Genomic DNA, 16,187 nt, shown 5'->3' with positions numbered 1-16,187 from the left:
CCTGCATCCTTCCCCACTGATCTGACGCGCCTCTCAGTGCGTTGAGGAAAAGTCACTAAAACACTCACAATCTCTGTGTTTTCATGTCTGGTGGGTACGCTGCAGAAAAGTGGCTAATCTAAATTGTTTATCTGAAAGAAATTATCACAAGCGACAGACAATCAGACTGCGGGTGGACGCGCGCTTCGGTAGGAGTGAACACGGCACGGCCCCGCAGGTCTGCGTTTGTTTCCTCTATGTCTGTCACAGCGATCCTACAGTAAGCACACGTGCAACTTCTGAAAGCTACAAGGAATCAAAGAAAAGATGTATAGGGAATTTCTGAAAGCTCCATAAACTGAAACGGAGAATGAGAGACTGTTAGCTGAGATCCAGGCTCGGCACCCTGAGAAAATACAGAGGGGTGCACTTGCATTCCATGGCGGGGGGGACGACAAAACATATCTCACAAAAAAGTAATAAATACTATGAAGACATCGGGATATAAGGTGACAACTGGGGGTGCGCTGAGGTCCATCTGAGAGCACCTATGGGCTTTTCATTCCCCTCTACATTTAAAATGAAAGAAATTGAAAAAATGGACTTAGATCAGCTGTATCGGGGTCGTCAGGGTGGGCTCGAGTTGGGCTGTGTCCTGACCTCCACTGTGCAGAGTGCACCAGAGAGAAATACAGTCCAATTTCTCACACTGTGTGTACATGCTCTATGGTGGGCCTGCCGGTCATTGTTTGAGCTCACTGCGTGCGGCATGTCTGGCGCCCCCCTAAGGTGATAATAAGAAGAGCGACCTCCCTCCAGGTGGGCTTTCATTATATCGGCCCATTCTCATTACTTAACTCCGCGGGGGAGAGAGGAGGAAAGCCTGCTCTCACCCCTTTGTAGCTGTCAGACGAACCTGGAGTGATTATGTGCTGTATCAGGTGCAGGCTGTTACTGCTGCCGCTGTAGTGTCCCACATGGGTCAGTATCAGGGTCTGTGTAATCACAGGATGCTGGAGCCAAATCTGAAGACTCAAAGATATATTTGGATCCTGACCTATAAAGATCACAGCTGTGACTGGTACACTTGGCTGAGTATAGACTGATCTAACTCTCATAATCACCTCTGTTTTAACAATTTTTTTTTACATTTTAAAATGAAAATTAAAAACAAAATGCATGTTTGATCAGCTGATTTCAACTTTAATTTCCAGAGCATACTGAAGTGGAAAGATGGCATGGCCACTCACCAGCAGGGGGCAGTAGTACTCCATGTCTGGACTGGTAAAGACCACTTCTGTAATACAGGTTGCTCTCGGGAAGCCCTTGTTTATTTTATAAGTCATAGATTTATTGGAGCGTCTCACTCCTCAAGCTATGTGTGTGTCTGTGTGTGTGTGTATTTGTGTGTGGTTTCCTGTCTTACCTTAAGAAAGAGTGTTTGCTTTGTTGGAAATGTCAATGACTTTCAAACAGAAGTTGAGAAATTGAGGCCTTGAAATGTGCAGTGTTTGAATGTTTTGTTACAGCTGAAGCTTTGTAAAATAATAATAACAGATGAATACATAAAATGGCATGACCAATCCAGCAGAGTTCTGACCAGTTCATCAGAGGATGGAAGGGACACTGGGCTGTCATTTTTCTGTTTGAAAGATATCTGGTGTAACTGGGCAGCACACTCAGGTGGACTTGTATTAGTGGAATGTGATCTCTTGTTAGTTTAAACATAGCATTCTTCTGCTTCCTCATGCGAGCACCTTACGGTTCACAGCACAAAGAAACTGTGACTTTTTACATCAAAAGAGCAAACTGCATTGCCACTTGCTCTGAGCCGCCCTCACTGCCCTGAGCTAAGGCAATAACAAAAGTGTTAATCAGTGTGGAGCTACAACACTCATTACACAAACTGTTGTAAGAAATACAATAACTGTGCACACATTGGCAATAACACATGGTTTTGACTCATCATGTTTTGTATTCAAATGAGATAATGTGATAAATAACACGTTATGCAGTGTATAATTACAAAAGTGCATTGCATATTGATTATAAAAGCACAAAGTAATGGGAGACATGCATGAGTGTAGCAGAATAAGACTTACCATTGGCTCCTCTGCTGTTTGATGAACATGACGTCACTGGCCGGGGTTGGATGGCAGCGAGAAGTGGGATCTGAGGACAGTGTTGGGGGTCACCGTGTGCACCCCCGACTGCACCCTCCCCACAAAGCCCATCCCCCCCCCCCCCCCCCCCCCCCCGGTTTGGGGCGGACTGCAAGGCAAGGATGAGCATTTAGAGATGACAGTGAGTTTAATCTCTCCCATCAGCTGTCAGAGTGAGGGACGTCAGGGACGGCCCCGCCCGGCCGTGCACTCCGCCGGCAATGTCATCTTGTCAGCCCACATATGCTCGTCTGCGGTGGAGGGGACACGGGGCGGGGGCAGCCTCCGTCTTTTTCCTGTCGTCCCCCGACCCGTCTGAGGGCTGGCAGGAGGCCCCCATCACCCCGGCCCCCTTTGCACCGGCTCGCCCCGTAACGCCGTCCTGTCTCCGTCCTGACAATGTCCCGAGAACATGCGAGAGGACAAGCGTGCTTTCAGGGGCTCCTGCAGAAAAGTAGAGTTTAACCCTGCAATTGCCATTTGACTGGCACGTCTAAGTATCTGTAATTTGAAAACGAATCCAGGATAAGTGCTATGCCCAAAGCCCCTTCCAAGGCCAACATCCAACCAGTCACTTTCCTCAGGTTTCATTTTCTCAGAAGCCAAAGTACCTTAATTCAGTCAAATTACGCCCACTTCCACACCCCCAACCGTCCACCCCTCCACCCCCCATGCCTTATGCAGTCAGGGCTGTTTTCACTTATTTTTTTCACTTTGTTTTCACTTTCACATATTTAATAAAGATATGGTTGGAACAAGGTTATCATAATATTCTGCAAAATAGTTTCATATTTTCACGTTATAGACCTGTTCATTGGTCTGTAAATAAGGCGATACACAGATAATCACAGAGTATTGCTCATTGTGTTTGACTGATCCCAGACCAGTGACCATCTCGGAATCCCACAGGCAGGTGACAAAGAGCTGTGTGCCAGTCAAAAAAGTGAATGCATGACTGACACAGTTCCTGAACTACACTGATCTCTAGCTTATCCGGATGGCTCATGCCTTTCAAAGAACTTATGGTGTCAGCCGACCCACACACAAGACATTTAAATGAATCTGTGCAGAATTTGTGCAGCACTAAGATGTGACCCAATATTTCCTCCACAGGAAACACTGGCAACACATTTTTTAGATAAGGTGCAAATCTGTGTTAACCTCCTCATTTCCTGTGCATGCTGAGGCATTACAGTACATATTCAGGCCATTTAACAGACACTCTTATCCAGAGCGACTTACATCAGTTGCAAATTCATCCATTTATACAGCAAGGTATTTACTGGGGCAATTGTGGGTTAAGTACCTTGCCGAAAGATACAACACAAGTGCCCAAATGAGGAATCAAACCAGCAACCCTGGGGTTATGAGCCCTGCTCCTTACCACTATGCTACACTGCCACCCACAGTTATTGTAGTGCCCACAGTACACTGCAGTGGGCACAGTTCATGCACAAGGGGTGCCACATGCTCGCACCTCCCTCAACATGACATCACAACTGCACTGCCTTCGATCACAGCGCTACACAGCTCTGTAGCACTTCTGTCTCACTCCTCTGAGATAAACACAGCTCTGTAGCACTTCTGTCTCACTCCTCTGAGATAAACACAGCTCTGTAGCACTTCTGTCTCACTCCTCTGAGATAAACACAGCTCTTTGGCACTTTTTCAAGGACAAGAAATCAAGAGTCTGCTGCTTTTTGCTCGACATTTAACCTTTGACCCTTCTACCTTGAAGCCTTTTTCTGATGCCAGCGGGTGCTCTGGGTTTAAATCCATGGCCAGCAGAAAGGTAGCTCTGACACCTCGGTCTGGCACAGGTAGAGCTGACCCATCCTTTGCTGTAATGCAGAGGTTGTTTGGTTGCCTTTCGCAGAATCACCCAGCAGTGAGCGGTGTCTAAATCGGGTAATGTCAGACGTGGCCAGGAGCGCAGAAGCGGCCTGTTGCTCGTCTCCGCACACGCAATGCTTGCATCCTTCTGAATGGCCCACACTCCGCACGCTGCACGCTCGGCCCACTCGGAGGCCAAACGGGGGCTGTGTGCAGATGCAAGCTTGTGAACACTCCTCCCTCTCTCCCTGGGTCCTTTAACCCACCAAAGGTGGGTCTGAGTTCACATGCTCTCCCTTGCAGCCTGGGTAGAGGGCAGTTTAATTCCCCCCACGATCCCATTTTGGGTCCTGATGGGTTTTTGCTTTCTGGGAATTACCGGAGTGAGTCATTTATCTGGATAATTCATACTGGCTGTTATTCATACACTATGGAGGCTTTCACAGCATGGCGCGCGCACACACACACACACACACACACACACACACACACACACACACACACACACACACACACACACACACACATACATACACACACACACACACACACAGACATACACACAGACATACACACACACACACACACACACGCACAGACATACACACGCACAGACATACACACACGCACAGACATACACACACACACACACACGCACACACACACACACAGACATACACACAGACATACACACACGCACAGACATACACACATACACACACGCACAGGCATACACACACGCACATGCACAAACACTTCTAAAAATGTCCTTCCCAGCAGCCTTTGTTCTGGACAGTCTGCCTGGAGCTTCCTGAATTAGGCTTTCTGCCTCACTGCTTCAGTCTTCTCCTCAGGTCTCCTCTCTGTGTGTACATTACGGGACTGAAGTAAAAATTCAATTATCAGACGTGAAATAAAGTTATGTTAAAACAGATCTGACGATAATCAGCATTTAAACAACTTTTAAATATTTGGATGCCAGCAGACCTGGTGTTTCTGTGCTACCTGATACTGAATGCTCTCCTGAACCGTAGATTGTGTTTTTTTTTTTACCTTAGATTGCCTCCATTCTCTTTTATCTCCCTCTGTGCAGTTTGAAAACAATCAAGGAAAAGCGATGTGTCTTGTTCAGCCACTAAATAGCTGCCCCCCCCCCCCCACCCCCCGTCCCCCAATCCTTGCCCCCCCACCATCCCGAGGGCGGCTGCACCTCACTGACTGGCCCATTTATCAGGGACACACTCATGTTTGCAAAGGGCCTCCTCCTTCCAGGGATAAAGATGATAAATTCCTCTCTTCCAGATCCCCCAGAATGGAGGAGTGCGTTGAAACCAGGAGCAGGACACCCTCAAACCTGCGAGGGTCACCCCCGTACCCCCCACCCGCACCCCCACAACCCTCCACCCGCACCCCCACAGCCTCACTTTTGGATAAACGCCCTCTCCTCTCTCACTGCCTGCTCGCCGTTCACTCACAGAGGTCATCTGTGAGCTGACTGTGGGAGAACAGGCTGCAATCATAGATAGCGTTCCACATGGGGGCGGGCAATAAGAAACTGAACTGAACTGAAACAATTCAAACAACATAAACACATGGAGATTAAAGCCGGGCAAACACCAGTCAGGCAAACGGCGGTCGCATTCAAAGGGAGGTCGTGAGGCTGGGGGAAATGGGCGCGGCCTCCTCGCAGGTTCGAGTGGGGAAAAACTCAGGAGCCCTTGAACGTCTTTGACTCCCCAGCGTCCTGGAGAGAAGCGCTCCCCTCCGCAGCGGCAGACAGCGGCAGAGGGGCAGGATGGATCGGGGGGCAGCTTTCCGCTTGGATGCTCAGCCAAAGTCAGACAGACGTGGCTGCTCTGCCCACAGGCCTCACTCAGACAGGGGACCGGAGTGAGCGCCTGACCCTGACTCTAACACTCTGTGGCAGGGGGACTGAAAGACAGATGTTCCCTGCCAGTGGCATGGTGGCGGAGAGAGAGGGAGAGAGAGAGAGAGGCTTAGTGGAGATTTTCACAAGCGTGGTTATATATGTGTGCCTGTGCGTGTGTGTGTGTGTGTGTGTGTGTGTGTGTGTGTGTGTGTTTGAATGCCCGTGAGCGAGGGGATGGCTGTGGAACGAGGAGAAATAAATCAAGCTGAATCAAATTGTACCCGGTCCTGCTGCAGTGTCATTATAAATCCTGTCACGCCTCCATACTCAGTCAGCTTGCTGGTGACGTGGGACAGGCGACCAAAGAGGAATGGTAATCCCGCCCCCCCAACACACACACAGACACACACAGACACACACACACACACACACACACACACACACACACACACACACACACACACACACACACACACACACACAGCTTGAGGTTAATTGATGGGGGTAAATGAAACAGTACAATGCACTGATATTCCTAATTGCGCTGAGTGTCCAGCCATCAGTAAACTTCACACACAGACACACACACACAGACACACAGACACAGACACACACACACACACACACACACACACACACAGCAACTAAACAGGGAAGCAGGGCAGGGAGGAGTACAAATCTCTGTGACCTGTACTATACACTGAACGATACGCGTTTGTCTTTCTTTACCATTAATTTATCATCAGTATTATCAGACTGATTCAGACAGAATGGCTTTGCACGCATCTGCCTAGCACCATCATTATGCGCCAGATACTTCCACAAGAGTGCCTATTTTCTGTTTATTATTTATATTATCAACATTATTTTAGTGTCCACATCATTGTGTCTCCCTGTCCAATAAATACATTAAGCCTTGGCTGGGTGTTTGGGGGAGACAGGAAATGACACGTGGCGCTGTTCAGAGAGGGCCGTTGGCGAAATCTCTGGTTTCCTGTGTGAGAGCGCTGGCCACAGAGTGAGTAACACGGCCCAGCGCCGAGGACCAGCCCCGCCCTGGTGCCTCTTTAATGCGCCGTTGAATAATTAATACCTCGGTCCATTAAGAGGACATTACAATGCGGTTCACCTCCCAGAGCTTTCTCCTCCTGTACTCTGTGGCCGGCTCGGTGAGGGCTATAGCCGGGCGCTGTGAAATACGGCTGGTCTTGTTTAAATGTCAGCTTTGTAATTACACGTACCGCACGAGTGTGGCAATCCCGTGACCCCCAGGAGTGTTTTATGATCAGGCACACCGGACAGCCCCAGTCCAGAAGCTAACCTACCCCACAAAATATGCAGGCATGTTTCCAGACAGCTTCACTGCAGGTCATTTCTCAAGACAAGGTGTAGACAAAAAAAAAAAGAAGTTTTGGCTTGTTGCTGAAAACCACATGAAAGTCGTTTCTCTGCATCGTACGTCTATTCCTTTGCACTATACATACAGTACATCCCCTCCATCTCACACACACACACACACACCTCACACCCCTTTGACATCACACCTGACTGAGGACCCTGCCATTGATAGGTCATGGCAGGTCGTCATGGTGATAGTGAGGACCACATGTGGGACCCAGCAGTGGATCCCACACACACATACATGGCTTCACGGAAAATCAATCACTATCTGGATGGATGGGAGTGCAGACATATCAATGTACAGATATTGAAACATGAGTAAATCTACAAGGTAAGCACACCAAGTCCAGCCAACACAAAAGCGCCTTTTGTATTTTTAGTAGGCAGCAAAAGAAGCTCATTTGAAATTCTTTTGTGGTTTTGTGACCAACATTGTGGTACTAGAAGCCTTATACACACCCCAGAATGCATTTCACATTCGAATAGAGAAAACAGACCGCTTCACAATACCTGTAGATTGAATGCAGAAAGCAGTGATGCTGAGGGAATGACTGTCTATTTCCGTTGAAATCTTACAAAGAAATCATACCAGTTCTCTGATCTGAGGGTACTTCATACACTGAGGTATACTTCATTTGTCTGCGAAATAGATTGTAAGGTGAGAAACAATGGGGGAATAGGGTTGTTCTGAGGTTTAGTGCACCTTTAAGTTTAGGAATATAAGGTAAGTGGTGAGTAAGGTGGAGATGTGGAGCACCAACAGAGAGAGAGAGAAAAAGGGGGGGGAGAGAAGGGGGGGGGGGGGAGGCAACAAGAGAAAGAACACGAGAGAGATTTTTGTACACAAGGTTCAGGAAGTGTGCGCTCAGTCAATAACTCATACCTTCCATTAATCTACAGATCCACCCCGCTGATTCATCGATTTAACACCATATTTGCGTTGTATCTATTTATCAGCGAACAATGATCCCCGCAACGGGGTATCTGGGCCACACCGCGGCGGGATTAAATCAAACACCCTGAATATGAGGGGCCACACAATGGCGCTTAACAGAAATAAATGGCCGTGTCTTTCAAAGACGCTTCCCTGTGAGGAGCCACCAAGTAAAAAAAAAAAAGGTTCCTCTTTCCAAAATAATGCGTTTTTGATAGCGTTTTTATTCAGCGGCGGTCTGTAAACCTCCGCGGAGCGCCTCCGTCCACCTGCCCTGGGAGTGACGGCCAGGTGTTTTATAGTATTCGCGGCTCTGATCGTCCATCAAAGCAATCGATCACGTTCCCTGCAGGTTTTATTAATGGTCTTGTCAGCCGCGCAGCTCCGGGGTGCCTGCACTTGTCCAGAATGATAGATCATTAGCCAGTCCGCCTGCTATTTATTCTCCTGTGACCTTGTCTCTCTCCATTGTAAAGCGCGGGCAGAGTTATGAGTGCAGGGACATGATAATTTAATATTGATCTGTTTCTCAAAAGTTTTAAACTAGATCTTCAGTCCATTAAAGATAAGACATCATACCCCACTGAGCCGCCTCTCCAAAGCCACTGGATAAAAATCTGATAAAATCAGCGGCGATACGAAAAAAAAGAAGTTTCTGTTTGCATATCGCCTCCTTAAATAAGCCAGTCATTGGGTTTAAATCAAATCCCGCCCTGAGGGAAGGCATGGCACAGCTCTACAGAGGCAAAAAAAGATGCATTTACAGAATCAAGGTGTAAATGCTGGTGTTTGTGTGTTGTGGCTGTGGAGTCAGGCTGACATTATGAGGATAGAGCTCTGTGCCCTTTGGCTGGAGAAAGTCTGAATAACACAGGGTCTGTCATTTCCTAGCTCCTCAATCTACGACAACGAGAGCAACCATATCAAGCATCCAGCTGGTGTGTCATTGTTCAGGCACCACAAGGTTCCTTTGAAAGAGGCATTTTATTTTCACATCGGCAGGCTGTTTTTCTGCGCGCACGTGTGCTTATTTCTTTTATTCGATTTACGTGCATTTTAATAAATTCTATTCCCCACGTTCTTTGGCTGTTTTTACTTCTGCGATTACTTCAAACAAAAAGGCCTGTTTACTCAAGTACGCAGACTGTTCAAAGACAAACCCGATATCATTCCCTTGCTGAATCGTTTATGATGAATCCCTTTCAAGTGTGATGTGACTTGAAAAAACAGGAGCTCAATAAAAAGAAGTAAAAAAAAAAAAAAAAAAATCAACTTCCAAGAAAAAAATCACCGCGAGCTCAACACTGCATTCAACATCTGAATACAAAACCTCGGACTCTGCATTCAGTTAGTCGGTTATCAATGCCAGACAGCAGGATTTCATTTTTTTTTTTTTAAATAACCTGAGCTATTTAATTTGTTAAATTGAGGTGTTCTATTTCAGTTTGGCAGGAGGATTGAGATTGTATTTGGATTCTCACCTTCACTTTCACTCTACCTCCAAGGTAGAGGTTTACTTGCCCCTGGGAGGGGTCACTGAGAGTGGTGGAGGCAGAAATGTGGCCGGTCAAAGAGCGTGCTCCACTCCTTCGCCAGCGCCTGTCCCCTGTGACCCCGCCCACATCCCCAAGGGAGCCAATAAGCAGCCTTCTGCTGACAGCTTCCTCCTCCACGCGCCAGTACACAACCCCGTGGAGGGGGTGGGAGGTGTGTGGGGGGGGCAAGGGTCCGTGAGCGCCTGACGGAGGACGCCCACTCTCCATCATGCTGGTAACTTGGGAGTGACCCCCCCAACCCGCCCCCCCGCACACATACGGCACCTCAGCCCGTGCGGTCAGCCTGTCGACCGCTGCCACCACAGCACTCCCTGCACATCCATCCTGTCCTGCCAGCCCAGAGATCGATAGCCCTGCTCTCTTAATCAGGTCTCTGGTGACTACAGGCCGGGGTGGGAGGAGGGGCCCAAGCTTTCCATCTCTCTCCCTCTCTCTGTTTTCTCTCTCTCTCTCTCTCTCTGCACTGGCACTGCTGAGCCTGTTTACCCCCTTTCTTTTTTTTCTTTATGGTTTCTCCTCCTTCCTCGTTTGCTTCTCCTGTGTCTTTGGCAGTGCTCCAGCACAGAGACTGAGGCAGGCTCTGTTGGGTTGGACTGAGTGGCTCCAGCACAGAGACTGAGGCAGGCTCTGTTGGGTTGGACTGAGTGGCTCCAGCACAGAGACTCAGACAGGCTCTGTTGGGTTGGACTGAGTGGCTCCAGCACAGAGACTCAGACAGGCCCTATTGGGTTGGACTGAGTGGCTCCAGCACAGAGACTCAGACAGGCTCTGTTGGGTTGGACTGAGTGGCTCCAGCACAGAGACTCAGACAGGCTCTGTTGGGTTGGACTGAGTGGCTTCAGCACAGAGACTCAGACAGGCTCTGTTGGGTTGGACTGAGTGGCTCCAGCACAGAGACTCAGACAGGCTCTGTTGGGTTGGACTGAGTGGCTCCAGCACAGAGACTCAGACAGGCTCTGTTGGGTTGGACTGAGTGGCTCCAGCACAGAGACTCAGACAGGCCCTGTTGGGTTGGACTGAGTGGCTCCAGCACAGAGACTCAGACAGGCTCTGTTGGGTTGGACTGAGTGGCTCCAGCACAGAGACTCAGACAGGTTCTATTGGGTTGGACTGAGTGGCTCCAGCACAGAGACTCAGGCATCAGTTTCTGTGCGGGAGACTAATACCTGAGTCTGTGTGTGATCTCTGGCACAGTGCCTGCTGCCGCTGGTTCTGCATGGTACCGGAAGTAACTGCCATGATTGATTGCTGTGAAACATCTCAGCATCATAAGTTAATTTGTAAATGCAGGCAGGCACACACACACACACACACACACACACACACACACACACACACACACACACACACAGATTCGATTATGCACAAAATCATTTTAACACACACACACACACACCACACCTCACTCTCCTGTGTTGTCTGTATTTTAAACTGTGAGGGTACAGACCCAGGGCATGGTGGTGCTGCATGTGGCCTGGCCTCTCAGCTTGCCTGGACCGCAGGTCCTGCTCTGACCTCACTCATGTCCCTGCAGTCCTGCTATTTCCAGCTCCTCCCCCCTTCCCTGGTGCCACGCCCCGGAGGCCACCGCCTCCTCGGATTCACGGTTGCCCTTTCCAGTCCAGATTCCCCCCGGAGTTATGGACCGCAGGCTGGGAGCAACCACAGCGTGCCATCAGGGAGAGGAACTGGCAACCGGCTGTCTATGTAAGCACAGAGTAGATGTGATACACACAGACACATACTGCATAGGCAGCACACCCCCCAGCCACACACACACGGACAGGCGCACACACACAAACACACACACACACACACACACACACACACACACACACACACACACACACACACACACACACACACACATGCACACACACATACTTCAGCAGAGACAAATGACATGCAGTACTTTCGGGTCCCATCTCTATTATGTTTTAAAAACACGTCCTCATGTCAAGTGAGCACAATCACAAAATGAGAAGTTTTTAATAGCAGCAACACAGAGCCACACACAAAAGCCTGAGTTAATTGAACATTTTCCATTTTGAGAAACTGAAAACATGGTTGTCATGGCAAGCCTGTACACACATGCTTTTTTTACTTTCTTCGCCCTCCAAAAAGTGCCTACATGCAAAATAAGCTGCCTGCCCAAAACATATACATTGCCCGTGCTGAGGTATCTCTGTGAGCAGAGGCAGCTCTGAGTGTGTCTCTCTCCGGACACAGAAATAATTCCACATGTGAGCAGTCCTGCGAGCGTCTGCATCTGTACACAGTTCTGTGAGCGTCTCTGCATTCACACAGCTCTGTGAGGGTGACTGTATACACACGGCCAGTTATGTGAGTGTTATACTTTACACACATTTCTGTGAGTTTGTTTGCATATGCTGTATCCAAAACACAGCAAGCTCTGTGATTATCACGTTATACACACAGTTGTGTGTGTCACTGTACAGACACAGCCAGTTCTGTGAGTGTCACAGTGTGCGCATAGTTGTGTGAGTGTCTGTGCACGCACCATATCTGTGCACAGCCAGCTCTGTGAGTGTCAGTGCAGTGTCTGAGCCCTGGGCGGTCGGGCCCTGCCTGCCTCAGATAGAGAGTGACAGCTGCTGGCTGGTCACTGAGGACTGAGCATTCACAGGCTGGCTGATCTCCCCTGGCCGCCCGCCCCCTCGCCGCGCCCGCCCCAGGAGGGGACGGCGCTGGTCAGGTCGCTGGCACAGACATTAATCCACTACACGGGACCAGCAGGGGCGCAGCAGGGGCGAAGAGGCGTCCTCAGCCCCCCTCGCACCATATGGAGCGCCACGCGCGAATGCCTGCTGTCAGCCGGCCCACACGCTGCCCCGCAGAGAGAGATAGAGAGGGAGAGAGAGGGAGAGGGAGAGAGAGAGTGAGAGAGGGAGAGGGAGAGAGACAGAGAGAGGGAGAGGGAGAGAGAGAAAAAGAGGGAGAGAGACAGAGAGAGGGAGAGGGACAGAGAGAGAGAGAAAAAGAGAGAGGGAGGGAGAGAGGGAGAGAGAGAGAGAGTGCCCTCAGCCATCCCATTGAAAGGGGACATGTGTCTCCTGCCAGTGTCTGTGTTGGAGGTGAAAACAAAAGCGAGTGACATTTCGAGACAGCAGCAGGAGCACCAGTGCTGGGGCCTCCAGGCCACAAAGGGCAGGAGCTCTCTCTCACACTCCCCGTCCCCCCCACCAACCCCCCTCCATCAACGCAGATCTATTCCTGGAGTCCCCACTCAGATTAATCCTCCCTCCTCCCCTCTGATTCTTTCTAATGCTATTGATTTAAAGCACAGGTGCTTCAGAAATCCACCCTAGCTGATCTGTGGTGAGCGTTCTGCTTCAAAGTGGCTGTCATGCATCACCCAGGTGGGAGCTACACAATAGCGGTGGATGAGCCCTTCCCTTACTGTAAAGAGCTCTGAGAACCTTGACAGGCTGAAAGGTGATATATGACCTCCGAAATCCATTATTAATTATTATTATTATTGTTAATATTATAACTAATAGTAGTAGTAGCAGCTGTAGTAGTAGTAGCACTATTAAATCCACAAGATTTTGCACACTTTGATGCTACCCGAAGTTGTTTACACTCCCACCCCTAGAGGGCAGTAGCTTAGATGCTGTACATAAGATTACCTTCGTCGCACTCGTACCTGGCCCGGGCCTTGAGCTCCTGCAGTTTCAGATTCCTCTCCTGCTTAGCGTGTTTCAGCCAGAGTTGAAACGTGTACCCCACATTCAACAGTCACAGTCTAATTGAAGGGTCGGATATGACATCAGGAAATGACAGGAACAGACAGGGGGAGAAATGCTGTAGACCACACTGCACTTAGCCATCCCTTGTCACCTGACCTCTGCGGTCAGATGTGCGCTGATTGGCCACTGGTGTGTATTTTGTGCACTCAGCTTTGATTTTAGCAGGCGTTTACCTGCAATATAAGGATGTGCCAGCAGATGTCCCTAACGCAAGGGCACCAATACTGTATCTGCCTCTATTGACGTCCGCTGTTCTGCATCCCGTGTAATGGAACACCCCGTTCCTGCAGACCACCATGTGCCCCTGGAGGACAATAGAGAGGGGGAGAGAGGGAGCCATTGGGGAAGACACAAGGTGCAGAGAGCTTTCACAGGCAAACATGTCTGTCAAAAGACCCAGCACAACACCACACAACCACATGCATGCGCGCGCAGACACACATACACACACACACACAAAACACACACACATACATATTAACAGAATTTGATGGTGGCTTATGCCATGAGCCTCCTGATGGCAGCCCAAACCAGACTCCCTCAGTGTTACAGAAGAGCGAGTGCTCCATCTCTCAGTGTGTGTGCCGCAGAATGCAGGCTGGTTTACTGGGGACACACAGACCTCCAGCACCCTACATTGTGATGCATTCTCCTCTCATTTCTAATAATAGCCCGTATTGAACCTCCTCGGCTCTGTCTCTCCTGGGCACATAGCTGAGAGCTGCTCAGCTGGAGCTCGCTTAATTACTCCCCCCACACACTGATCAGCACAGAGCCAGGCTCAGGTGCGGCGGTCTCTCAGCTGCCTGATGCGCGCACACACACACACACACACGCATACACATACACGCACACGCACACGCACACACATACACACACACACACACACACACACACGCACGCATACACACACACACACACACACACACACACACACACACACACACACGCACGCATACACATACACATACACACACACGGACACGGACACGCACACGCACACACACACACACACACACACACACACACACACGCACACACATGCACATGCATACACATTCTCGCTGACACACACATATTCTCACTGACAAACACACACAGACAGATATATGCACACATGCATACTGACACACATAAATCCTTATTGACACACACACAAAACAATAGGTCCAAATATAAAATCACACACACGATTACACACAGAGAAATATTCACACTGACACAACAGACAGGTGCACACAAAACCAATGAAAACAAAACAAAGATAAAATCACACACATACACATAAGTGCACACAGCTGTAGGATCATCCAGGGAATACTACACACACACACAGACTGGTAAAGACAGGAAAAGACAGGCACACACTCCCATACATACACACACACACACAGACGCACATGCACATGCACTCACACACACACACATTTTCACTAATATACACACACCTATTCTTACTAACACACACACACACACACGCACGCGGATCAGAGACCGGAAAGAGCAGTGGTTGTCAGCGCTTACTGGGCCATGTGCATCTCCGGGGCTGGCTGGCACACAGGAGAGCAGGGAGCGTGTCCCCGCGAACACGCTCCCTGCTGTGAACACGCCTCATTCCGCGCTGTGTCGTAACACTGCGCTGTGTCGTAACACTGCGCTGTGTCGTAACACCGCGCTTCCTCACTCCTCTCCCAGCAGATAATGAGTGGCGGCCTCGTGGAGCCTGGCTGAGAACGGGAGGCTGCTGTGTGTGAGAGCGGGTTACCCAGCGCCCTCACGCCGACACACACACAGTAACATAACCCACTTGTAATACGGTTGCAAACGGGGCGGCGGTGTAGCTTAGTGATTAAGGAGCGGGACTCGTATACCGAAAGGTTGCCAGTTCGATTCCCCACGGGGACACTGCTGCTGTACTGTTGGGCAACGTACTTAACCCACAAGTGCCTCAGTAAATATCCAGCTGTATAAATGGATAACAACTGCAACTGACGTAAGTCGCTCTGAATAAGAGTGCCAGCAGAGAGAGGAGAGACAGAAGTCAACCTTTCTGCCCTCTGTTATAGAATATATATAGTACAGAGAGTGTAAGGTTTAAACATTAGCCTGAAGGACTGATATTAGCTGGAACAGCTTATCATATGTATGTTACCATATACATGACCATACATGTATATTTCAAGTGTAGTATTCTGATGTATTTTGGATGTGCTGTAGTGACTAATGTGGTGTGGTATACTTGGCTTCCCTTGCCTAGTCAGGCTGCACAAGTTAACTTGAAGGTAGGGCTGGTGAGGAGTGGTGTTATGCTTACACTCACTGGTCTGTGAGTGTTGTTAGCCTGGTCTGTAACTGCTGCTCATTTAAAGTGAATGTATAAACATGTCTGTTGTGATGGAAGTCACTCTGGATAAATGCATGTAATGTAATGTAATGTAATATACAGTCTTTCTTTATTATAGAGCACACTTGCCAGGTGGTTAGTACCACTTACAGACCTGTGATGCCACTTTAAGGTTTCCAGCACTCCGATTCTGAGGACTGCAGTCCATTGTGGCCTTTTTGTTTGACAACATACAATTGTGCAACTTCCATCATGTCACTTGCTGACTTCTCCCCACCCATGATAGGAATCCGTTATCAGCCCTGCACACCGACCCACAGATCCCAAACCTCCCAAAC

Source organism: Megalops cyprinoides, chromosome 13, assembly GCF_013368585.1.
Source record: "Megalops cyprinoides isolate fMegCyp1 chromosome 13, fMegCyp1.pri, whole genome shotgun sequence".
NCBI classification, from domain to species: domain Eukaryota; kingdom Metazoa; phylum Chordata; class Actinopteri; order Elopiformes; family Megalopidae; genus Megalops; species Megalops cyprinoides.
The sequence above is the reverse complement of the archived record's forward strand: the minus strand, read 5'-3'. Positions refer to the sequence as shown.